Source organism: Vulpes vulpes, chromosome X, assembly GCF_048418805.1.
Source record: "Vulpes vulpes isolate BD-2025 chromosome X, VulVul3, whole genome shotgun sequence".
Lineage (NCBI taxonomy): Eukaryota > Metazoa > Chordata > Mammalia > Carnivora > Canidae > Vulpes > Vulpes vulpes.
Genome location: NC_132796.1, coordinates 7156880 through 7183255, shown reverse-complemented (window position 1 = coordinate 7183255; position 26376 = coordinate 7156880). Strand labels below are relative to the sequence as shown.

General features: G+C 43.2%; 1 protein-coding gene across 13 annotated transcripts in view; it reads left to right on the top strand.

Annotated features, from left to right (window-relative positions):
• Nucleotides 1-26376, top strand: part of MID1 (midline 1) — a 593315-nt gene that overhangs the window by 454562 nt on the left and 112377 nt on the right. The window contains exon 1 of one of the 13 annotated variants that reach the window (XM_026015306.2): nucleotides 23045-23203. The exons of 11 other annotated variants lie outside the window; for them this stretch is intronic. The gene's annotated coding sequence lies outside the window, so the exon portion shown is untranslated. Of the gene's footprint in view, nucleotides 1-23044; nucleotides 23204-26376 lie in introns of those variants that run through there. One more of the 13 variants, XM_072744777.1, reaches the window with a different exon arrangement.

Sequence of the window (26376 nt, the reverse complement as noted above, 5' to 3'; positions counted from 1 at the left end):
CACGTAATTAAAAACAAAACTTTGTGCAAGTGTGGTTTTATTTTACTTTGTATTGATAGTTGATCACTTAATGTTAGATATCATGACTATTTCAACAGATATAAAACAGAATAAATAATATCTTTATGAATGGGGTATATCCATGTGTGCACAGGGAGTTTCATAGAGAAATTGGCACAGTCCTGGATATTCCTCTGATTTAACTTGTTCACTGAATTCTCTAATGGTAGACATTTTAAGACGTTTAAAACAACTCCAAAACAGGCAAGAGAAAATACAGTTGGTTTTTAAATCTTAAATTATAACTATGTGGTAAAAATAATTACTTCATTGTGTAAAAATACCATTTTTTAAACCTTAGCTTATGTTTACAAGGTAAAAATAATATATTTCATATTTATTATATCTTAGTATGTAAATGTAGTTTTCTATTGCAGACGTTAAAGAGGGTGAAAGTAATTATTGTTTGAAATATTGTAGATGGTATATTCTTATGGCTTTAAGAATTAAAATATGTGCTTTATATTTACATGCAAGTCACAGATTACCAGAGAAAAGAATAAACTATAACCTCACATAAAAATTACATCTTACCATATCAGTTATCCAATTTAAATTCCACTTTTATTTGTCACCCTTTCCTCGTTTTATTAGCAACAGAATGTAAATTGTTACAGCGTGCTCAAAAATGTGGACAATAGTTATCATTAATTCACAGCCATTATGGCCCTGCCTGTAAATGACACCACTGAGTGGTATTGTAGTACAAATCCCCCGGGAACGCTGAGCCAATGCAGAATGGAGCCTTTCTTTCTCAGGAGTAGAGATTTATAAACTGCCTGGAGGTATCGCTATTTCTAGATGAAGGTGTGTCCTGAAGTGGTTTTGTTCTTTTCTACACGCCTGTGATCCCATCGCACTAAACTCAAGTGACACTTAAATACAGCAAAGGCTCTCGGGAGTGTATGAGTTTTAATAAGACTATTTGCCAAGAAAGGAAAAAGAGTAGACCGAGATACGGATCGACTCCCCACATGATAGAATAACATTTGTAAGTGTATTCATTTCATTATGACAAATAATACTTGAAAATGCTTGAGTCTATTTCAAAAGTGCCCAAAAGGATTTGTACATTATGTTGAGAAAAGGCTTTGGAGAAAGAAATATTGTATCCCTATGAGCCAAGAAAATGATCTTCCTTTGTTTACAGGATTACGTAGAGGAGGTTTGGCTTCTAACACGCGAATACACATTTCTTCATAGGCTAAAATTGCCCTTGTAGGATATGATACTGGTTTTCTTAATTTAATATTCTTCCAGAAAGTCTCTCCGAAGTCATAGCATTATAACTTCATTTAAGATATGTCTTCTTGGGGCCCCTGGGTGGCTCAGTCGGTTAAGCGTCTGCCTTCGGCTCAGGTCATGATCTCGGGGTCCTGGGACTGAGCCCCACGTCGGGCTCCCTGCTCAGTGCGGAGTCTGCTTCTCCATCTCCCTCTGCTCCTCCCCCTGCTTGTTCTCTCTCCATCTCAAATAAATGAATACAATCTTTAAAAAAAATAAAATCTATCTTCTAGTAACATCACACACTTTTGTGTTTCCTGCATAGTCCTTTTGATGAGCAGAGCAAGAGGTTCATTTATTTTTTGGAGTTATATAGCAAAGGGGTACCAGACCTCGAAATAACAGACCTCTCATATCCAGTATTGCCTGACAAAGCTCTCTTTTAAAGGTACAGTGTCAGGGGACAAATCAAATATGGCACGTTGGTCTCCAGTCGTGCTCATCTTTGCCCTCCCTTAGTCCTTCCTATGCAAGGAACACATGAGGTGACCTTTTAGGGTTACAATATCTTCTTACAAATTGGGATTGATTTGCTGAGGTTATAACAGCAGCTGAATGTTCCCTGAAATCCATAAAATGTCAGTAAAGAAAGAAAGACTTCAATTTTTTGGCAGTTTTTTTATGCAATTCTTTGAATAAGTCCTCGAAACCTGTACAGCGGAGGATCTGAATTTTTCCCAATGCCTAGCACAAAACTTATTTGCCTATCTGGTGAATGTATGGATTATTGAATTAATGAATAGAAAGATCATTTTTTTAATGTAACATTGGTTATATGGGATAAAATGTCCTCTCCATGTAATCGAACATCATAATTGAAGCTGTAGGGATTTTCAAACACTTTACCTGGTACTAAGTCTCATTGGAGCCCCTCAAGCTGTAATATATGATAAGAAAGCAATATTCAATAGAAGAAAAAGTATGTCAGTCTTAAAGGTGTTTATAGGAGAGACAATTCATGTTTTTTCCCTCCTAAAATTATTTCAAAGTGTATAATAGCTTGAGATTTTTAACTTTGAATCAGTGGCATTTCAAGAAATGTAATGTCATTTCAAGAAATGAAGAGTATTTCTCATTAGTTCCAGCCTAAAGTGATACAGTGCTTCTAGATTTTAAATTACTGTGTTCTTCGAAATTAATGTCGAGGTAGAGCCCTCCCTATATATAGTTCATGATTTTCTTGTAAAAAACATATATGGCTTTGTGTTTCTAAATTTCAGGTTTTCTCCTGGAGCTCTTGTCTAATGACCATGTTAAGAATCTAAATATATTTTTTAAAAAGAATCTATATATAGTCAGTATTTATCATCCGAATTATAAGCATGAATATATAGTTTTTCTTTTTCATTCCAAAAGGCTACTTTTGGCCTTTTGCCCAAGCAACTTTTTTTTAACAAAAAGCTATAATATTAAATAATCTGGACAGGTTAATAATCTCTAACATTTACCTACACGTGTTAACAAATGCTTTTCTTTCTGTTTGCTAAATTGCTGCATAAATGCTTTAAAAATTATGTTACCATTGACCACTGAGACATGATCTTCATCACTTTCAAAAACACCCCAGTTTTTAGGGTTGAACCATCATAGTGGCTTTAAACTAAAGATCCCCCCAGCTGAATTCCTTACACATCACCCATGGCACAGACTTTACGTCACTGGGAGTTGAAAGTCTTTGGTTCATTTCTTCGTACCTTGTCCCGTTTGAATTCCCATAATGTCCCCAGCATACCTTTTCTGGTGGCACCCAGGAAGGCTAGCACAGCAGGGGAGGGGATTCTCCTGAGCTCCCTTCCCATCTGGGGCGTCGTTCGCAGGTACGGTTTGTCCTCACGTGAAATCTCTGTCTCCCTATTGCTTTTACCCATGTTTGGACCCCTCTACACAGCACAGAACACGTGCAGTTACTCTGTTCTCTGACAGCACTTCAAAGACAAAGCTAGCAGGGCCTTCTGGGGGCATTTTTCCAGGTTAAATATGCCCAGATGTGTTTGATTTGGACTCTATCCTTTAGGATCAAGCAATGTTAGTAAGTACAAATGTCCAACAGTTAAATGATCTGTCCGTGGGAGAGACTTGCCTGATTGGAGGAAAGAGATACCATTCGGCTTCTAATACCCAGTGATCTTAAAGCCACCATTTAAAACTCTTGCTGCTTGGATTATACGGACTTTGCCTAGCCCACTTCTGGAGTGGAGATTCTGAGTCTTTGCTAGTGAGCGAGCAATAACAGAATGGTGGGCATCTAGGAACTGAGAAAAAAAATCATTAATGGACAAGGTTTGAAGTTCGTCCTTTTGCTTGTCTGATACTCCACGGATATTTGTCGTATCTTGGTGCGTGCTATGGGACTCAACATGATTATCAACGAATGGAATCCTAAGGTGGAAGAGAAGAAAATAGAGGGTGGATAAGTGGGAAAAGAAGGGAATTAGGAATCAGGAGCTTTCTTCAGATATCTGGAGACTGGAAAGCAACTGAAATTCTTTTGAACATCTTAAGAAATGACATCATTTTTACAGAAAAGATGGAAACCCTGGAAAATACATACAACGTGTTGGCAATGAGGTGTTCAGGGGTTGACAGATCGAGCCAGTGACTGGTGAAAAGTAAGGTCTTGAAGAACTAGATCTGGAAGTCAGGCCTGTCTTGCCGCCTGCCTAGCACAGTACTGGGCAGGTACCAGGCGCTCCATAAATATTTGTTGAGTAAATGACAGAATGAGCATCTGGCCACAGAGTGATGTCCTGAACGGTGTTGCCGAGACACACAGGCATCCCTGTGGACGGGAAGAATGGTTTGTGGGCTATTTTTATCATTTCAAAAAACTCAGAGAAAATTGTGTTCATTACTTTTAAATGATTATTTTCATCAGATACTTCTTTTTTTTAAGATTTTATTTATTTATTCATGAGAGACAGAGAGAGAGGCAGAGACACAGGCAGAAGGAGAAGCAGGCTCCATGCAGGGAGCCCGACGTTGGGACTCGATCCCGGGACTCCAGGATCACGCCCTGGGCCGAAGGCCGCGCTAAACCGCTGAGCCACCCGGGCTGCCCTAAACCTGGAGATTTGTGAAGTTAAAAGTGAGGAAGTTTTTAAAAACCATTGTGCTAAGTAAGAGAAGCCAGTCATAAAGGGCCACATAGTGTGTGATCTATTTATATGAAAGGTCCAGAATAAACACATTTCATAGAAACAGAAAGTAGATTCGTGGTTGCCAGGAGTCAGGAGGAAGAGAAAATGGGTGGGGAGTGACTGCTAATGGGTACAGAGTTTCTTTTGGGGGGTGGGGAGTGGCAGTGATGAGAATGTTCTGGAATTAAATAGTGGTGGTGGTGGTGCCACAACTCTGTGAAAACACTAAAACCACTGAATTACATTTCAGTAAAACTGATTTTCAAAATGATAAGCGCAGCACCTAGCCTTAAAAAAATAAAGAAAAAGAAGAAGAAGAAGAGGTCCTTCATGGTTAAAAGGTCAGGAACCACTTGTTAATTATCTCTCTATCTCCCTCTGCTCCATCTCTCTAAAGGGAACCAGCAGAATATTCCCTAGAGAATAGAAGTGGGCTCTGCTATTGGTTACTTCCCTCTTTCTTCAACCCAATAGCTGGGGAAAATGTGTGTGTGTGTGTAAGTGTAGTGGGGCAGTGTGCAGAGCTAGGTCATGAGACTTCCAGGATCTGTGGACACTCCCACACTCAAGGGGTGAAGTTTAAGCTGTTGGTACCCTTCTCATACCACATGTGTCTAGGCCAGGGGTCAGCAAACTTGTTCATAAAAACCAGATAGTATTTTGGGCTTTGCAGGCCACCCAATCTCGGTCAAAATGACTCAACTCAGCCATAAGCAATAGGCAGAAACGATTGGACATTGACATTTGAATTTCATGTAATTTTCACATATCACAAGATACCCTTTTGATTTTTTTCCCCTCCAACCACTTAAAAATGTAAAAACCATTTCTAGCTTGTGGGCCACACAAAACAGGCAGAGGGCTGTGGTTTGCAGATCCCGGCTCTGGGCTAATGGCTTAGAAAGGTACTCGGCCAATCCACAATTTGTTGTAAAGCAAGTTAAATTCCTTACCCAAGCAATAAATAATGCTACATTAGATTTAAAGGCCAAGCTATTGAGAGACTAAATTGCACCAGTCCACTTTTTAGCAAATTTTGAAAAATCAGCTAATAGGATCTTTTCTTAAGAGTATTTAGAGTATAATAATGGTACCTTGTGTGGTTTTGAGATTTTTATTTTTTAAGTCAGGGAATATCTTGAACAGAGGCCATTAAGAAGTCTGCCAAGGCTGTGGATTTAAAGCCCTGGGAATTCTTCATTGCCCCTGGCTGCTGTATTTTAAGAGCAAAGTTATTCATTAAGTTCACATTTTTAAAAAAACCTATCAACAATGCTTCTTTATACTTTTATCTGCATTTGACACACTTTCAGAGAGATGATCTTTAATTTGACTGATGAGTGCATCCATTGTTATTTTAATGACAACTAATTTACAGAAAGAAAAGCTGTTCAGCAAGGGTGTCTCTTAGACCTGGAAATAACTGTCCCCAACGTTCCAATCCAGGAGGGAGCATTTGGTGTTAGATGACTGGCACGGGATGTGGCCGCTAGGATGCTGGAAATACTTCCCCGGTAATGAGCCGGAAATGCAAAAGGAAGAGAACAGTTGGAAATATGTTGGCCGTTTTACACCACATTTTGGGGAGTTATTTCCTGATTTGAGCAGAAGCCAGAAGTTGAAGAACATAGAGACTTGGCGGACGTCTGACCTACTGCCCTCGACCCCCAAACATCCCCTTCAGTTCTGTAACGGAGGTGTTTAGATCCATTCATTTGAAGAGAAATGGAATCTATATTCACTGGGATCATAAATAAGAGAATTCGGGGGGGGGGGAGGAATCAAATGTCGAGCTCACCACAATTTTCAGCATAAATTTCACTCTGGAACTGATCTTTTGGTGCATGACTACGTCAAGTGCCCACTGAGGCCACAGCTTTCCGTAGACCATGTGGCTCTCCATGGTGAATTATATGTGGGCTCTGTCCTCAGGGGGCTTGGGGTTTAGTTAACTTTACAGCAATACCAATAGAAATCTCCTTACGAGTGTGGCAACTGCAGAACTTTCTTCCTAATCCTAAAACTCTTTCCTTCTTGGCCAGAGTATTGAAGGCGGCATCCATGTCCAGTTATTGTCTCCATGTCCCACAATACTCAATTGGTCAAAGCTAACGTCTGCCATCAGGAAAGTTAACTGTGGCTTTTTTTTCTTGTGGTGATAGAAGAGATAAAGAGATTATTTACAAAGCTCCCTCCAGAAAAGTTGAAAGTATTTTATGCAAACTGTTATCTAAATTCTTCTCACTGCGACATTTAAAGTGTTTGCGTACTCCAGTTTCTGTGATATGGGCTTTTACCAGCTCTAGTTCTACTTGCAGCTCTAGGAGGTAAATACTCTTACTACTACTCTTTTCTAAATGAGCGAAAAGGAGGCGTAGAGAGATGTACAATGTGCAGCAGGTACCAGAGGTGATAAGATACTGGGAAAGCTTCATGTTCAGCCCCACGCGGTGCCTAATCACCTAAGGCTTTGCACCTTAGCAATCCCTGCTTCTATCTTCCCTACAGAAGAGTTAGGAAAATTAAGACATGGAAGCGTATCCAGACGTCCACTTAATTTCCCTCCGTGATCCTGTGATCAGCCCAAGTAGCAAAATGAAGGCACTAGGGACTGCGAGAGGCTGATGCACCCACCGTTCAGAGTTCTTAGCAGGTAGAACACAGTCCAAGTGAGATCCATCAGCTGGATGCCCGGGCTGGAGAAGCCATGAAGCACCAAGTAAACCAGGTGGCGGAGGGCACTGAGAACATCATTTAAGGGGAAGGCCATGAAAATCCTCCTGAGGGACCATCTATTGGAACAGGGGTCAAGAGCTATGGCTTGACTGGCAGGATTTCTTGTAGGTTCTCAAAGGGTCGAGAGCCCAGTGAGAGGCCCAGGATTGGAAACTTTATTTGAGCAGATTGTCACCGACGCAGGGTCTGTGACCTGGGAGACCAACATGGCCGGGATGTCGTGCGCTGGTATAAGTGATATGATGGTTGAGTACTGAAAGGAGGAAAGTGTATTCGTGACTATTGTTGCGTAGCCAGTCACCACAAACTTACAAGTTAAAACCGTATGTGTTCATTAGCTGGTGGCTCTGCAGGTCACAGGTCTGGGTGGCCCGCTCTCTTCTCTGCTCAGGGTCTCATTGAAGCTGAAGTCAAGGTGTTGGCTAGGCTCGGCTCTGATCTGGAGGCCCTGGGGAAGAATCCGCTGCCAAGCTCACACCTGTTGTTGACAGATTCATTTTCCTGCGATTTGGGGACTGAAGTCCCCATTTCCTTGATCGCTGTCAGCCAAGTCCACTCTGTCTTCCTGGGGGGCCACCTGCATTCCTTCTCACGTGGCCCTCTCCATCCTCGAAGTACAACAGCACATTGAGTCTTTTGCACACACACACACACACACACTGATGTGTGTAAGTTCCTCTTCCACCATCAGGTGGGAAAACCTTTCTTTTTTAAGGACCCACGTGCTCAGGTCAGGCCCCTCTGGATCATCTCCCTCCCCTGACGTCAGCCATGCTATGTAACAATGCAATTGAGGGCGTGATAGCTCACATCAGAGGTTCTGGGGGTTAGGGCCGACATCTTCAGGCTACCATTTGGGAAATTCCACCTAGCACAGAAAGTGAAGATTTCCGGCTGCTGCCTTGCTCCTTTGGGAGCTGCGTTGCCTAGGATGACAACAGCTGTGTGGGCAGCTGGTCCACTCTCTCCCAGGGTGAAAGGGCACATGAGTAACTCCATGGCTTTTCCTTCCTCCTGACACTTGCTTCTTCCTGCAAGAAAATCTATGTCTTTGGGCCTTCTTTTCTCTCTGTGACCACCTCCTGCACGTTGGTGCCAAGAAACCCCTGAAGGCAAATGGTCCCACCATTTTGGAGCAACTTCAGGTCATTGGGAAGGAGCATCCTGGAAGCCCAGACAGCACCAGAGGGCAGCACAGAGCAAGAGCTGCTCCAGGTTGACCTGCAGACTCAGTCCAAGAGCTTTCAGAGATGATCTCTTCACCTGTCTTCAGAGCATCTTCTCGCTGAACATGTGCCTCCTAACCCAGACCCCAGTGAGTCTCTAAGTAAGAACACGGCCTATAGAACAGGTGCCGACCATGAGCACATCACAAAAAATTCACTGTAGATCTGCTTCTTGGAACCTCAGTTTCTCCCAACTTAGAAACGGGCTGGGGTTGGGGGGGCACCAGAGTGGCTCAGTGGTTGAGTGTCTGCCTTTGGCTCAGGGTGTGATCCCAGGGTCCTGGGATTGAGTCCCATATTGGGCTCCCTATGGGGAGCCTGCTTCTCCTTCTGTCTCTGCCTCTCTCTGTGTGTGTCTCATGAATAAATAAATAAAATCATTAAAAAAAGAAAGGGGCTGGAATTCATTGAAGGATGAGACATTTATAATGGAAAAATTCATCCTTTGAGGCACAGTGAAAGGCTAATCGTTTACAAGTTCAATGCTGTAGTTTGTGTTTCACAAACTATTTTCATCGTTGATCCCTCAAGGAGCTTTTACAAATACTGTTTCCTAGTTGCCCTCCCCCGCCATGAAATTTTACTGCTATAACTATACTGCATATTTATGTATATCTGTGTTTTGTACATAAAAAGAGTAAGATTTTTTTTTTTTTTTTGCCAAGAACTAATTTTCTCGCCGTTGGAGGCAATATTGTCCTCATTGACAATGCATGCTGTGATGGGAAAAAAAGAAATTGTTCACATTTTAATATTTATTAAATCTTCAGCTTGCATGGTCTATTTGATTTGGCAACTGGCAGGAATACTTTGGTTGTACTCAAAGGTACTTAAGATTAATCCTGAGAAATCACAAGAACCTTTGAACATGAAAAATCACTCAGTATATTATATTTAAAATAACAACTTGCAAAACAAAATGTGAAGTAGTATCCCATTTTTGTGGCTAAGATGATAGAAAAATGACTAGAAAGATCAGTCTGCCGAATGCTGCTTCTCAGTGGTCAGGTTGTTCTCCAGGCATTTTGCTTTGGGGGAACGTTATAAACGAACACATATTACAATTGCGTCAAGAAAAATACTGTTCGAAAAGTTAACCAATCATCCATCTCTCTCTCTCTCTCTCTCTCTCTCTCTCTCTCTTTGCCTTCAACATTTAAGATTAATAGGCAGTGTAAACTCAATCATTCATGTGGAGCGAAAGGAGAAACATTTTGCACCGTCCATTCATGATTCCTTTAGATCTCTGGAGGGCTCCAATCCTGGAAGTTTACTGTTGCATTCTTAATTCTGCTCAAGCACATGTACATTATTTTCTGCAAAGAAATACCGCCTACTAAAGAGTGTTTCTTCTCTTTTAGCAAGGTTTTGGTGTCCCCAGAGCCCCTTTAGTCCTGTTTACTTTGGATATTTCAGGAGTTACTGTAGGTTTAACTGTGGTGAGTCTTTAAGCCCTCTTTTTAAATTCACAAACTGCCTCTAATCTTAGAAAAATGTCAGGTTACACTTTTGAGAGGTTTGGGAACTTGACATTTTGTAGCCCAGTTGGGGTGTAGGCTGCTTCCATTTCGAGCACCTTGTTCCAATTTACGTCAGAGGGAATTATATACAGGTCAGGGCTGAGAGCAGCTTATAATTAATGGGGTGGACAAGTGGATTTTTAGTGTTTCATAAAATAAAATGGAAATCACATGTGCCTGGAACTGTTGTGTGTTTTTAAATATTTACACTTATCCTAGTAAACATTAATTATAACTGATATGTTTATCCTGTGAACTTGCTACCTGGGAGGTCACAAGCCATTGCTCACTGGGGAAAAAAGGATGGCTGATGAGCTTGTTATATTAAAAAAAAAAGGAAAAAAGATAGATGGAAAGAAAGAAAGAAAGAAAGAAAGAAAGAAAGAAAGAAAGAAATACTTGGTGAGATACTGGTGAGTGAACTCGTGGAAGTAATCCAGTCTTAGGTTTTTCTCCTAATTTTCTCTCATGTTTAAAGCACCCACTTACCAATATGATCCAGATGTCCATCCTTTTTGTCTTTCTAAGGGAGACTGGGGAGCATTTAGCTTGTGAAATTCCTGAATGGCTCCTGGTAAAGACACATGGCCAACGCTTAGCTGTTCATTTGGTTGGTTTTTTATCTGCTTGTTTGATTTTAAAATTTTCTTTATTAGAGAGAGAGAGAGGAAACACAAATGGAGGGAGGGGCAGAGGGAGAGGGAAAGAGAGAGAATCTTAAGCAGGCTCCACACTCAGTGAGGAGCTCAATGCGGGCCTCGATCCCATGACCCCAGCCCAAGTCAGATGCTTAACCACTGGCGCCACCCAGGTGCCCCCATTTGTTTGTTTGTTTGTTTTTTAATTAAAGTTTACAAGTAGTTGAGACACTTGAAAGAACCTACAATGGCCATATTTTTCTTTACATTCATCAGAACTTTCCAGTTCCTTGTGACGTAGCAGCAACATGTTGCCAAGAAAAGCGATCATTATGAGTCAGAAAAAGCCACCATCTAAACTGGACTCTGCTGTGTGCCGGCTGCGTGGCCCCGGGCTAGAGGTTCTAAGTGTGAGCCTCAGTTCCTTAGCTGCAGAAGGGGCAAGATGGAAAAAAAAAAAGAAGGGGCAAAATATGACCCAGTCTTTCGAGTTTGAGGAGCGATTAGAGATCATTTATATAAAGTGCCCGACAAATTGTAGATGCTGAAAAAAAATGTCAGCTATGGTTATATGAAGGAATGGTCAAAAAAAGGAAACTCGAAGGAAGCCTTTTGTAAGTTGCCTCACATGTCAACCATGTGGGTGCTGGGACATCAATGCAAGCATTACTCTTGCCTCCCAGGTCCCCCAGATCCCCCAAGTAAGTGTTAATTTCTAATACTTCCTCTGATAGGGGTGCTTTGTTTCCTGCAGTGAAGAATCAATATGGCGCACTGTCGCTCAGGGCATGGTAGCTAACTGAGTCACGCACCATGGGACCTGTTTGCCCTCTTCTGAGGAAGCTATTTCAGTATTTAATGGGAGGGCAGCTTCACAGAACCAGCAGGTAATGATCTGCAATACCTTCTGATGCTGCTTCTACACATGACCCAGGAGGGTGTTTGGGCGGTTCTAGATGGGATGGGGCTACTTGCCCAGACCTTTGACCAAGGGTGTCATATCCACCCCCTCCAGCTGGAAATCACTGCGGTGACAGATGTTGGAGGCAAATCACCCTCGGGTCCCTTACCCTGCTTCTGAGTGTCTCACTTTAGAAAGTCTCTGCAGAACTCCCCAAGGCTTCAGGTCTATTGTGTTCCCCGAAGAGGTCCCTAGGAAAAATCAAAGTGTTTACACTTTGGGTGTCATTATCCTTCTACAGGGCAAGACCTGTCAGAGGTACTGAGAAGAGCGGACAGTACAGATAGAAGGACGAAATGAGCAAGGAGAAAAACCCACTGATCATAGGCAATGTCTCCACTGAGTTGTAGATTTTGAGAGCATATCCTGAGGATATGCTCCCCACGTTTGTGCCCAAGATATACTAGTTGATAAGATCAACACATAAACGAGTCTATTTATGCTTTACCATAAAGTCTTATTTTTACTATGTGACAACCGCACCATTTTCAAAATAGTCATTGTTCAGGAACACTGACACTGCCACTAAATTTGGTATCATTAATCTACCTATAAGGAGATCTTTTATAGGTTCATAAGTGAGCTATGACTGATCCCTTCACTGTCATTCGGTCCGTTATGGGGATCTTTATGAAAATCCTATTGTGTGCCCAGTAGCCAACTGAGTTCCTGGCAAATCATAAGATTTCAATACACAGTAGATTTTTCCTAGTGCTGCTTTGAGGATGAGTACATTGTAACACCCCTTGCTGCTCCCGCCCACCAAAAAGTGTGTGTGTGTGTGTGTGTGTGTGTGTGTGTACGAGAGAGACAGAGACAGACATTCTACTTAGATTCTACCTAGAGAGCGAAAGCACCAGTCTTATCTTTGCACGTACATGGCATGGTATTTAGAGTGGGAAATGATGTTAACTGACACTTTTCCAATCTCCTCCCCAGTGCAGGAATTCCTTCTAGAATAGTCTTCAGCAAAGGGCAGGAAGACTGGTATAAGACTAGAGGGCTCTTACTGTTGGGCACTTCTTTGATTCAGCATGGTATTTTGTTTGCTAGCTCGAGGTGGCACGGTATAAAGTCCTGTGGGAACTTGGCACATGGAGCCCAAGTGAGAGGTGATCTTACTGTGGCCACATTGTGCAAGGTGGACATTTGGGGCCACTTTGGAGCTGCCGCCGTGTTCTACCATGAAACCTAAGCCCTAGTGCTTTTTTAGTGAGTTTAAATGTGTACATCAAAGGAATTGACATGGTCTTTAATTGGTGTTAATAAAAGTGATGGGAGGCACTGTATTAAAATGATTTATTATTGATACTTACCGGACAGGCTTTGAAGGGACTTTTGTCAGTTTCTTTTAGCACACAACCATACCAAAACTTCAACTTGCCTGAATTTGGCCAAAAGAATCAGACCTCTCTGTTACCCAGTTTTCTACGCTATACTTTCCTGAGAGATCGTGAGATGCAAGGAAGAAGCCAATATCACGGATTCACGCAAACGTTCAGGATCACGGATACAAATACACATTCAGTGCAATCTCTTAAATCTCCTCTATGACTAAAAGAAAAAAGGTCCTTAAAGTGATGATCTCAAGAAATAATAAAATTTGGAATTACCTAAGAACTTCTGATTCAATCCAGTTATGTGGTTTGGAGTTATGCAAGTAAAGGGGGCTCAAGCACTTTAGGAACGTTCTCAACGAGGATTTAGGAAAAAAAAAAAAAGCTTTTCTATTTGAGGTTCAGTTAACCAGAAAATTAAATTAACCAGAACTCTCCCATTTTCAGAGAATTTCAACTAATTGAAGTTTGATTGTACTTTTATTATAGTCTTTCCTCTGCAGGAATGAATTCCATTTTCTGACTTATTTTTTGGAGAGTGCTTAGCACAAGGAACACTTTGAATGAGCAGGGCAGAAGTGGCTCTCTGTTTTTGGATGTAAATTATTACATCTCTACAGAGAGAGAGAAAGGGACAGAGAGAGCTTGGTGGCAGACGTGTTTATGTTTAAAGAAATATGAGTAGTTAATGCTCTCACTGTGATTTGACTTCCATCTTCCTCTTTCAAGTAGTCTTTTCCCCTTTCCAACCTGCCATTTAGAACTGAGAAGTATTTTCCTAGAAATAGAACAATGCTTTCTACTCTGCTTCTTAAAGTAGTTCACAGAAGGAAATGCACCGTGGTAAAAATAATTTATAAGTGAAATTATAATACGTTGCTAAAGATAACCAGGAAGTGAGGAGCAAAAACCCTCAAGTAGCAGAGAGGCCAGATGGTCTTTTTTTTTTTTTTTTTTTTTTTTAATGCAGCCGCTAAGCAGGAAATTTTGCTTGATTAAGAAGGCACTGGTGTTGGTTTTCATTCAGCAGTTTTGAGGGCCATTTTTTAATGGAGATATATATACGCACGCAGAGCACACAGTTTTCATTCAGCCGATTGATCATTTGTGCCATTGTGAGCAGATTCTGCTGATGAGAATGTGAAGTTTTAATGATAAAGAAGTAAATGGGTTCCCAGTCTCCGCGATGAAAGAACCTGGAATCTGCCCACTACCCTACAAACTCTCCGTCATTACCATGTCCATCATTTTGTTGTAGGGTCTGGTGTTTTGTTTTGTTTTCTTTTGATAACCCAGAATGGAAGAAAGGCTGTGTACCACAGTGGCTAACTGGGGTTTTGTGAGATACGGGGTAGACTCGGGAGAAAATAGAGGTTTTGGAGTTCAACACTCCAGGGGGCTAATGTGCATAAAGGACCTGCGTTTAATCCTCGGAGCTGCCAGTCAGGATCATGATGAAGAAGCACCCATGCAAAGAATTGCTTTCTGGATGCTGATAGGTGGGGGCGGGACGGGGGGGGGGGATCAGAGAGCCCCTATTTGGACCGTGATGTTTTGGCAGTTGATGTGCAGGGAGGTTGCCTGGCAGTGGCTCGGGCACAACAAAGCTCCCTTCTGGGAAGTCACCCTGCCATCGGCCTGCCCCCTCTGCCCAGCGCCCCAGGAGCAGGGCATTTCCCACCCTGACGGAGAGAATGAATGGAGTTGGGGAATGGCATATTTGCATCCGTTTACAAGAGAGAGTCACTTGGAGGAGTTTGTCATAGAAAGAATAGACTCAGACAACTGGTGGAACTGTTTGGAGCAGTGCCCTGGATCAAGTGTCTGTTAATTTAAGTAAGGACAAGCTCAAGGGGCTCCGCAACAAGGGATGACCCAGCAGTCTTCACCATAAAGATGAGAGAACAGACGTTAAGAAGTATTTTTTTTCCAAAAAAATGCAGCGCTTTCTCACATAATTGTGATGCTTTTTCCAATTAACCTCCAGATTCACTATCAAAATAAATGTATCTCCACTTTGAGGTAGCTTCACCACCTTGAAAAGTCACCGTTCTTAAAGCTAGGTATTTTTTCGTAAGTGGATTTTTAAGCTCTGGATCGTATCTCAAGGACTGAGTACCTTCGCTTATATTCAAAAAGCCAGCTTTTGATAGCATTTGATACAACGAGAGGATAAAATTACAAGACGAAGTGCATGCTTACTGGGTGAAAATAAAACTTTTTTCCTTTGAGACTCAAACAGTCCTAAACAGCAAACAAATAAGAAACAGAGCAAAACGACAACAAAATCCTTAGCGTCAGGTCCCTGAGATCGTACCTTTTGATATTAATTCCAAGGGAATGTCTTGATTTCCGGTTTTATAAATTACATTTGTAATTCCTCTCAGGGTTACAACAGGAAACATCTTTGGGTAATGCAAGAAAAGTCTCTCAGAGGTTAGCCTGCCTTGAGAGTATTTTTTAAAAAGACGCCAGAAGCCTCACAGCCTTTGTGAGATTTGTTTTCATATGATTTCAAGTATTTTTTTTTTTTTTTTGCAGAATTATCAAGCCTCCAATGAAACATTTTCCATCTTGGTTTTTAGGCCCAAGGTCTTTGGGCTGGGGTTAACTCACTCTGGGAGAATTACTTGTGCCGCAACCCCCACTGTGCCTGCTGCTCCATCCTCTCCTAAACCTGCTTATTGGTTTCACTGTGGGGTGGCTGGCACCCGCCACCAAGACTTCCCAAGCCTGTCCCTTGGCCTCTGCTGAGCTGTGATAGCCACTTGCCGCCCATCACTCTTTCATGATTCCTGCTGATTCCTGCCGTGCTCGTCTCCCTTCTAAGCCCTTGAAGAGATGGGCTCTAAAAACCATGATCCAGCTGCTGTTGCAATTTTACCTAGCCAGTGAATTTATTTCTTTTGAGATCCCTTTCATGATTATTGTCAGTGAGACACCAATACAGCTCTCAGGCAATGGGCTCTCCTAGTTTCTACTTGCCTTTGATCCTCCAGGCATGAAGCCCTAGCTCTACCTGTGCATTAACCCCCATGCCGTTTCCCCACCCCTTTCCCTTCCTTCCTGAAGGTTCTTCTAGACAGGCAAAAGCAAAACCAATGACTCTTGAAATGTCTATTAATTTCCTTCACACCCTTCCCTGTACCCTTAACTGCATGTCCATGGTTACTTTCAACTTTGGGTTAACATCCTGCCGTCAACCACCCAGACATTCAGGGAATTCTAAGTACTTACCATAGTTCCTGTTTTTTTGGTCCACCATGTGATCGTGGCCTTTCTCCTAGATTTTATCGCTAAAATAAAGAGGTCACTGTTTTCCAATAATGTATCACTTTGTCTTTTCATGGGAGAAATGGTAAAAGTTGGATTTTAATGTCCTTGAAGAAGAAATCATCCCTTAAGGAAATCTGCCACTGAACACTCAACGACTTGAGGATTAAATCAAAACCCTGTACCCAGGGGCTGGAAAGGTTTATACTGAAATTAAGATATTGTTTGCTTGTTTATGGGGAGGGGGAAAAGCCAAAATATCAAGGAAGCCTACACAGATATGAGTAGAATGTCTTTGTAGCTAAAGTAGACATCACCCACCCCTCCATCTTCTATCACGACATTCTTTCTGTTTCTTTCATTTTATGTATGGTTCTTTGAAATGATGGTGTTTTCTCACCCTTTTCCTATTTTTTTCCCTCCTGAAAATGTAAGCCTCCAGGAGCAAAAGTGCATTCCCCACTGCCCAGAGCAATGTCTGGTTCACAGCAAGACCTCAAAAATACCTGTTGAATGAAAGAATATTCAGAGAACTGACTTTCTCTGCTTTTACTCCAAAAGTAGCTCTAAAAAAACCTAGTTAAAGAAAGTCAACTTGGGGCGCCTGGGTGGCTCAGTCAGTTAAGCATCTGCCTTCAGCTCAGGTCATGATTTCGGGGTCCTGAGATTGAGGCCTGTGTTGGGCTCCCCACTCAGTGGGGAGTCTGCTTCTCCCTCTACCCCTGCTTGTGCTCTTTCTCAGATAAAATCTTTAAAATAAATAAAAATCTAAAAAAAGAAAGTCAACTTAATGTACATATAGGACTTCTAATATAGAAGTAACAAAACTAGCTTATTCTTCCAAACTCTTAAAATGAGTTCTGATTAAGAGTGAAGACCGGATACAGGCTGATTTGGAACTAATAAGGAAGTTATTAAGGACTCTGTTTACTTGGGCAAAATCTGCTCTCTGCCAGTTTTCCTGGTACATCCCCTGATCTTAGAGGGTGGTGGGGATGAGGAGCGTGGAGTGCTTTCTTGTGGGCTCCTTTTGCCTCTGGTCTTCCATAGATGGCTCAAGGGTTATTTAGTGTCAAGTTAACTGCCTCCACCCTACCTGCTGGAAAACCCAGTGGTGATCTGATTTCTTGTGCCAGGTCTCCAGGAGGGAACAGGAGCTGTGTCTGTTGGGAAATAATTCTCCAGGGACCACTCGCGTTTCTGTACCTCTTGTGAGCTGAGGTGCTGGTGGCTTTTGTTCCAGGCTATCTCTAAAAGGATATTTATTTGTACAGCAAACAGCTTGGAAGATCGAGATAGATTATCTCCCTCCGGGTAGAAAGCAGGTTTGTTTGCTGCTCATTATAATAAAGATAATGTGTCTCTATAGGGCAAATGTCAGGCAAGTTTGCTTGTAGTCCATAATAAAAGATTCGGGTTTCCTAAGCTTGTATGTGATGCAAACACACATCTCAGCTGTGATGCAAACTCCTTGTGAATGCAGCCTGCACCTGGGGCACTCCCAGGTGCCCCGTGGACTTGGGGGACCAGGGGAACTGACATGAACATGAAACTCACGATGCCTGCTGTGTCCCAACAACATCCTTTTTTCTCTGACTCATGGGTCTCGTGTCTTCTGCCAAAATCCATGAAACTGGTAGGCTAACTGATTAGCTTGTAAGTATGAAACATCTGAAACCCTTGGCCGTTCTTGATAGTCTCACTTGTACCACCATGCCAGGGTCTCCAATTTCCTGCAAAATCAAAAATTCTGGCAGAGGATTCGTCTGGGACAGGGAGCTCTTCAGTGAGGAGCAGAGGACTGAGGCCTCGAGGACATGGTGGGAGACCCAGTGGTAATGAAGCGCGGCATGTTGATGGCTGGGAAATACAGAAGATTGCCTACCTGAAGACAAGTACTTAAACAGAATTGATCTTAATACTAGGAATGCTGGTTTCTTAGTCATTTACTGTTCCATGACAGAAGACAGCCCATGCACATTATTGAACAAATAAACGGATTCCTATCCTTTCCATTTCCAAAAGTGGTTTGAACAACAAAACATACAGATCATTAAGGTACTCAAAGAAGAGTGGGAAGAGGTGATTCAGGACAAGAGGGGAGGAAGGGTGTGGGAGCTACAATTTCGCTAGCACTTTTAAACTTTGCCTCACTTAATCCTCCAAAGACCCTTTGAGACTGTGCTCATTGTCGCATTTTGCAGATAAGGAAACTGTATAAGATAGGAAGAGGATCTGTGAGTCGAAGATATGTCGAGTAGCTGGCTCCTCTCCGCCTTTAGTAGGAAATGGCAGAGCCAGGGTTTGAACTCAGGTTCAAGGTACACATTTCTTTGCACGACACCACACTGATGGACACCACCCCAAAACTAGACCAAGGGTAGTTGGGCCCACTGAGCTCAGGACTTAACCCCATCTTTTCTGCCAGCACATCAAAGAGAAAGCCAGCTGAAGTGCATTGTCTAAAAGAGGAAAGCCTATTAGTTTTCCCTTCCTCTTACAATAGCAAGACAGGATGGGGAAGGATGAAGGAAGTAGAGAAGCAGCAGAACAGAGAGAAGAGGAAATGGGCGGCCATTTTGGGGGCATTGCGAGACCGGATCTATTGCTTGTTTTTCTGAACCCAGTAGCTTAGAGACTGAAATAATGATCAATACACCTCTCGTTGTGTAGTGGGTCCAATAAACCGGACGAAGTCTGATGATCTCCCTAAATGCATTGCCCTACTAAGCAGCTTTAGCAGAATTTTCATCAGAAAAAAAAAGGTAGAGAGTGATAAGAGCGTGACTTGACCCAACCGATCTATTACATTCACGTGAGCTACTTAGTCGTGGTGATTGTTTCTCAACGAAGAACCCATTCCGTGGGTTCCCTGGGGGTTCTTGAAAGCTCTCTTTACAGGTTATATTTAAAGTGGAGGAATATGCACTGAACGGAGAGAGATGATTTTTCTTTTTGTAAAAAATTCCGTTTCCTTATGGGTGTCCACTAAGTGAGCTCAGTGGTGTAAGGAAAAAAAAAAAACCATATCTTATTTCAGATGGCTCAAAAATGGATCTAGAAATGTCAAGAAGTGGATGTTGGGTTGAAAAGTGAGTGATTTAATGTGATTTGAAAGGAGTGTTAATTTTATGATACTTTGAGCGCGGGTGCGTGCATGCATGCATTTTAATGATAACCCAATTTTACTGCCCCAGCCTTGAAGATTTCTTGCTGCCTGGAAAATTCGTTCATCCATTAGCGTTTACATCTTTTCCAAGTATCTTTGCTCAAATTTCTCCCAAGAAGCCTCCTGCCTTTGTTCTGTGAGGACGCACAGTTCCGACGCTTTTCTTAATATCCTGTTTTCGTTTGTCAGCACTGTTGTCCTTTTCATTGCCATGTTCCCATCGTTCCCCTTCTCTCATGTGGTGCTTTACAATAACAATTCAGAACAAAAGAGTCACTCCTCTTTCTGTTGCCTTAAAAAAAAAAAAAAAGACTTCATCCCCTGGTTGTAGGGCTTCAGTGATCACGGGAAACGTTTAAAGCCTGTTCTTCATAATAGTTAACCAGGAGTTGTGAATAAAGGTTACTTTTCTTTCTTTCTTTTTTAAGATCGCAAAGTAGCTTCAGGGCATTGTGACCATGAGGTTTTTGTGTGTGGCTGACTTTGAAGTTGAGAGAGAAAGCCATTTCCTTTGAGGAAAGGAACTATCATATTTGAATTTCCCAATCTGTCCATACAATAGGAGTCAGTTACTATGTGACATTGTCATTACCTCGATGAGTCAGGAGACCGGAGTGGTGGTGCGTGCCATTGAACGTCAGCTTCTCGGTGTTCGGAGTGCGATGGTGGGATGCCGTACTGGCCACCATCCCCAACTGTTTACTGAAGCATTTTTCTCCTGGTGGATAGCAAGTGGGAAGGGGAGAGTGTGCACTTTCTCTGCCTTCTAGAGGGGTATCGTAGGAATGAAGTAAGAAAAAGTTTTCCCGACTGACAAGCATCTTCCAGATGGAATCTAGCTGCCGCAGCAACCCAGCCCAACCGGTTCATCCATCAGAGACTGGACCTCTTATGTCATTTTGCTATTTTCGGGGCAACCCTTTTCAGACACGAGGAGGCATCTGGCAGGGGGGTTTAATATCTACATTATGTACAAGTTTCCATTTTTGTGCAGGGGAAAGAATGGTTCTCGAATGCGGGAGGGATGTTGTAACTGAGGGGCTGGTGAAGAGTGAATAGCCAAGTGTCCCAGGTAATTTTGCAAAGGTGCTTTTGTATATGGGTGTGTGCGGGTGCGTACAGGTACACACATGCATGTTTTTTTTCAAATATGTTTTTTATTTATTCACGAGAGACACAGAGAGAGAGAGAGGCAGAGACACAGGCAGAGGGAGAAGCAGGCTCCATGCACGGAGCCCGACGTGGGACTCGATCCCAGGTCTCCAGGATCACGTCTTGGGCCGAAGGCAGGCGCTAAACCGCTGAGCCACCCAGGGATCCCCAACACACATGCATGTTTATACGCGACTCCAAAATTCGATTCCATCGTAGGCATCTATGGGATCTTCCATCGACATAGACTAGATCTCTGAATGGGTGTAGAAATGCCCGTCCACCCAGCAACACTGGGAAGAGCATTCGGGAAGGCGGCGTTGAGGCGCTGTTCATCTGCGGGGGGCTTCAGGGGGACCAGCGGCCGCTTCGTTTCTGCCACCCCCAGAGGGCAATGCGGAGGGCTGTCGGGGTCCGGTGGGCCAGGTCCCCGCTCTCGCCTTCTCTTTCGCGGGATGTCCCTGCCTTCGCCACCACATCCTTGCCTGCCGCTCGGCCTGGCTTAGACCACGGAAACATCAGTCATTTTGGCTTCAGTGTAAAAGAGGTTCCATGTGCCTTTAGCGCTGGATGTTTTCTTTCTTCGCATAAACTGCAAAAGGGGGCACCCAAGGGGGCTCCGTCGGCGAAGCACCTGCCTTCGGCTCAGGTCATGATCCCGGGGAACTGGGACGGAGCCCCACGTGGCATCGGGCGCCCTGCTCGGCGGGGAGCCTGCTTCTCCCTCTCTCTGCCCCTCTCCCCCTACTCATGCTCCTGCTCACTCTACTCTCTCTCTAAGAAATACAAAAATAAATAACAGCTATATAGGACATGAAATGTCTGAGACCCTCCGACGGTGGGAAATCTCCTGCAGAGGTTGCCAGACTAGGGTCTAGAGGAGATTATAAGGGTTGTTGTTGTTTGTCTTTCTCTTTTGTTTTTGAGGGGTGGAGTACGTGTTTGTTTCCTGGTGTTTCAACTCTAGAGGGTCGGGCTTCGTTTTTCCACCACGGGGCCAAAATATGGACAAGTTAGCCGTGTCTCGTAGAAATTTTGCCCATTTTAACGTTGTTTTAACAAAAGCGATGTTTTCAGAGCTCATGATGAAAAGTCCTTTCAAATTCTATTTGATGTATGCGTGTCTTTTCTGCGGAGAGTGAGGACTTCTTCGGGAAGTCATCTGTATGTGCAATTGAGTAATCCCTTTGTTTATTGTTAACAGACAAATGAGATTACGATTTGTACAGACATAAGCCAAGAGAGTAGATGTTTGCATTTTTATGTCCAAACATGTGAGGCATGCTTTGGTTTTACCGTGAGGTGTTGCAATGGCATGAAAGTGATGAATGTCACGACATTCAAGGCAGGCAACAGGAGGAGGTAGGTGGTCCTTGCCTCCTGCTCACCGTTCAGCGACAAGTTCTTACACACCTTTGGTGGAGGCCAGATGTCTGGGTTTGCACATGAATAGTGCAGGTTTGCAATCGGCATTGTTTTTTGTTCTGGCTTCGTGTTTTTTTTTTTTTTTTTTTTACACTTTCCTGATGATTTACTTTGGTTGCAGTTTCTTGTCTTGCATGGTGATAAGCAACATCCTTGAAAGAACTGCAGGATAGGCCTTTTTTTTTTTTTTTTCCTTTTGGGAAGACTACTTCCTCTTCTTCCTTTAGACAGTCCATTTTTAAAAAGATTACTTCCCATTCTCAATTCACTCTTTCTTTGCCATTCTGGAGACTGAAATCTGGGACACCCACCACAGATTTGCTCCGTGTGTAGGTTGTAGGCATTATATGTATACATAAATATAGGTATATTTGATGTTATATGCATGTGTGACATAGGCATATATGTGTGTGTATATATGTTTTGCTTCTGTGAGTATGTGCAAATGTATGTATTTCATACACGTGTATTTTCAATTGTTTATCAGGATGATCAACTGCAATTTAGACCTCTATTTTGGGAAGGAGAAAAAATAACCACTTTATTGTGTCTGTACAAGAGCTCGTTCTTCTTGATGTAATGTTTTAAAAAACTTCTTCCAGGTATTATATTTTAATTCAGAAGACAGACACAAAATAATAAGTATATTATTAAAAACAAAAAACAAAAAAACAAAAAACAAACAAACCAGCCCAGCGTCCAGAGCATAATGGGATCATGTGCTTAGGAGGCCGCCAAAAGGACTGAAATGCAAGGGGGGCGAGCGCCTGTCGCTGACCCCGGGAGCTGGGCAGGACGCTCCTGTTGGCAGCATGGAAAGCTGGCATCCAGCGCTCAGCTGCAGGACACTGACCTGCCGCTGGTCCCCGTAAGCAACGAGGGTACAGATCCTGGTGCCAAGTCATCATTTTTTTGGGACGAGGCAATGGGTGTTAATCTGCCCCGAGCTGCCTTGTCATTTGGCTTGAGTTGAACGTTGAGTGGGCGAGGGCATAGGGAAGCCCTGTCGGGTCTGTGGAAAAGGCAATTGGAAAGCAAGAGGGAGTTTTGATTCTTCAACTCAGCAGCCCTGGCGGGGTGGATGAGGTGGAGCTGGCCTTCCTGGAATTGTCGCGTCGATTTTCCTGTTGTGTTTCACTGTTGACGCTCTCACAGACACACAGGACCGCTCCAGCACTGCCTGCCACCCACCATCTGGTCTCGGTGGCCCGTCTGTCATTTCGTGGGTCCCCATCCTCTGCCTACGGCGATGTTTCTTCAACAAGAACTAGGGTGCAGTCCATTGGTGGGTATTCGAGGTGATCTATTTGTAAGAATCTGGAGAGAGGCTAAAAGAACTATTAAGGACAAATGTGCTGTTTCCTGTTTTTAACCTATTGATCAGCTTGCAGTAGGAGATCTCGCATTTGGGAGACTGTCGAGGGGGTTTCTTTACTATTAAGACCAGGCGGGATCTGGGCATTGGTCCTTAAGAAATCAGGATTGCTTTTTTGCATTGTCATTGGCGTCTTTTTTTTTTTTTTCTTGTCTGCTTGTATAAATGAACTCCAGAAGGTGTATTTAAGCATTCTGTTAAGTAAATTTGGAAGACTGGGTTTCAATTAAAATAACCAGACAGTGTGACCTAGCTCCCATTTCTCCTTAATTTTTATCATTAAAGCCTTCGTATCCCCAAAGACATCTGCTGTGCTTCCAAGTGATTCTTTTCAGGAATGTTCATTCATTATTAATCAGGTTACATGGTCAAGAGAGTATGTGATTATTTTAGAGACTATCCTAGAGATCCAATTACTAAAAACCGAGCACATTATGGACAGATGTGCAAGTATAGAAAAGGTTTTGCGAACAGTTTAATTCAATTTGCATGAATTCCACCAGGTGGGGGTTTGGTGAAATTAAAAGTCTTCCCTGTTTCTCACTTTTGGTATCAGGTAAAACATTTTAACAGGAGCACTCCTCAGAACAAAGGTGAAGTGGCAAGTTATAAAAAACCATCTATTGTATTAATTAGTTACTTTAAAACTTGAGCCGAGTGCCTCGGTGCTTATCTGCTCATCACGGTTTTTTTTTTTTTTTCTTCCCTCCAGTCAGTTCCCTCTGGCCGCTTAAGATTTGGTTAGCAGAAATTCTTAGTCGTCCGTCACTGATCAAGGGAAGGAATTTGAGTGTGCTGACAGTCGGAGGTTCACCAGAGATATTTCAGAGGCATTACCTTATAGAATGTTCCAGATCACTCTTTTTTCCCCACCTGTTCCTGCTAGCGTGTTATTTGCACTGTTGCTTTAAGAGCCACTTTGCATTTTGACCGTTCTCTGCCATAATTTGGAGTAGGAAGTAGCCTCTGTTGTGGTATCAGTTTCCAGTCTTTCAAAATGCCACTAAATTCAAATGGATTTCCCTCTCCCCCCTGCATCCCCCCATGGCCCCGTTTTATTGTGTACTTACTGACGCGCCTGTGTCTCAAATCAGCGAGGGTGCTAATCGGTAGAGCAGCATTTGGGTAGGGTGTTTATTTTGTGGTTTTTAGAACTCAAAGCTAAATGCTAAACCACAGCCAAATATGCAGACATTGAGTGCTTGCATTGTGTCATTTAATTTGTGGTGAATTCATCTTGAGTAGAGCACCCAGTTTCTCTTGTTTCTGCCTCACCAAACTGAGGCTAATTTCCAAAGTTTCACAGTTCCAAAGTCTTGAGTCCTCTGAAAGTCCGTGTTTCTTCTGATCTAAGATAAAAACATCATTCTGCGGTCCTTAAAAAACAATTCCACCTGTGGTTCTCTAACAGGGATAATCTCAGAGCAAAAATCCAAATGGCAATAAGCCAGCTAAATCTTTGTTACTCGTGTGAAGAGGGGATCGAAAACTGACTGGCTTGTGGTTCGTAAATTTAGGACTTTTTAAAGAAAATTTATTCGTAGAATTTGGGATGCTGTTTGTTATACACAGCCCTTTTGAGGCCCTCCCCTGCACCCCGGCCAAACCGTTTTTTATGTGATTTGGTGTAACGTTTGTACGGTTTCGGTGGTGTGTTCGTCGTCTCGGTTATGTTTTGGTAAATTTAACATCAAACTTAGTTTCCATTACTCCAGAGGGTATGTAGAAAAAAAAAAAAACCCGGAGTAAGTGCCTCGGGAATCATCCGGGCAGTGGCTAAGAGCCACCTGGTAGTAACAGTTGACCACCGGCCACCCAGTGTTGGTATCCGTTTATTCCTTGATCTGGTGATTCATGAATTGCCCTCATAGTGATGGCTTTCAGAGCCATACAAAGTGAGGGACTGAAAGGAAAATTATCGGGGGCTGGAATGCATGCTCTTTTTCATATACTCCAAATTAGAAAAATGATCTTTGTTCGTGGAGTTTGCAGACATGACATAGAAGAGCTGCAGGGAGGCACTGAGATGGGTTTACCTTATGATTAAAATGTCAAAACTCCATGAAGAGAAATTTGGAATTCAGAAACTCCTGGATGCCACGCTGACAACCAGGTATCTCCTTATTCCAGTGGGTGATTGAACTCCCAGAGTGCACTCGGTCTGGAGACTCCTAGTCCTTGGTCAGCTGCACATATGGCTGAAACGTCCACGCTCTTTTTTTTTTAAGATTGTATTTATTTATTCACGAGAAACACACACACAGAGGCAAAGACACAGGCAGAGGGAGAAGCAGGCTCCCACGGGGAGCCCGATGCGGGACTCGATCCCAGGACCCCGGGATCACACCCTGAGCCAAAGGCAGAGACTCAACAGCTGAGCCACCCAGGCGCCCCTGAAATTTCCATATTCTTGCAATTTTGACCTGGAAAACTCGCCCACGGACTTTGGCCACAGGTCAAACCTTGCAATGCATGTCGTCTTCATGGGGGTCCTAGGTGTTCCTTCAAGGTGTAGATTATCTTTGTGTCATAGCCAAAGTCGGCGGGGGGCGGGGGGGACTACCAGGAATAAAGTTGTGAGATTCTAACATGAGCTAGCGAGCAGGATGACGGCAAGGCTTGTGACAGCGCGGGCCGGGGGTTAAATGTCTTCTTTGCACTGACTTGCCAGGATGGTGGTTTGGCCTCTTCAGAGGAGGGGGCAGAAAAGATGAAGCCAACCGACGCGAACCCTCGTCACTTCCATCTTGCTGGCTTGTAACAGTAATCCGTAAGGGCATCCATCCTGCGCTCCCCATCTCCGTTCTCAGGCCCACACCTTGTATCTCAGCTAAGACAGGTGTCCGTCCTCTTCCACTGGGGACTTTCTCCTTCCGTCTGCTTCCCCCAGGACCCTGCACCTTGGACAAAAGAGAGCCCCTCTCTCTCCAGGAGAGTCCTCCTCCCGGGATGAGTGCCACCTCAGGATGATGATACTTGGAGCCCGGGGGGTTGGGGGGGGGGGCACGCAGCCAGGGGCCATCTGCCCAGGCAGCTGTTTCTGCCAGATCACCGTAGCCGTCACCTGGGTGCCAACGTCCCTC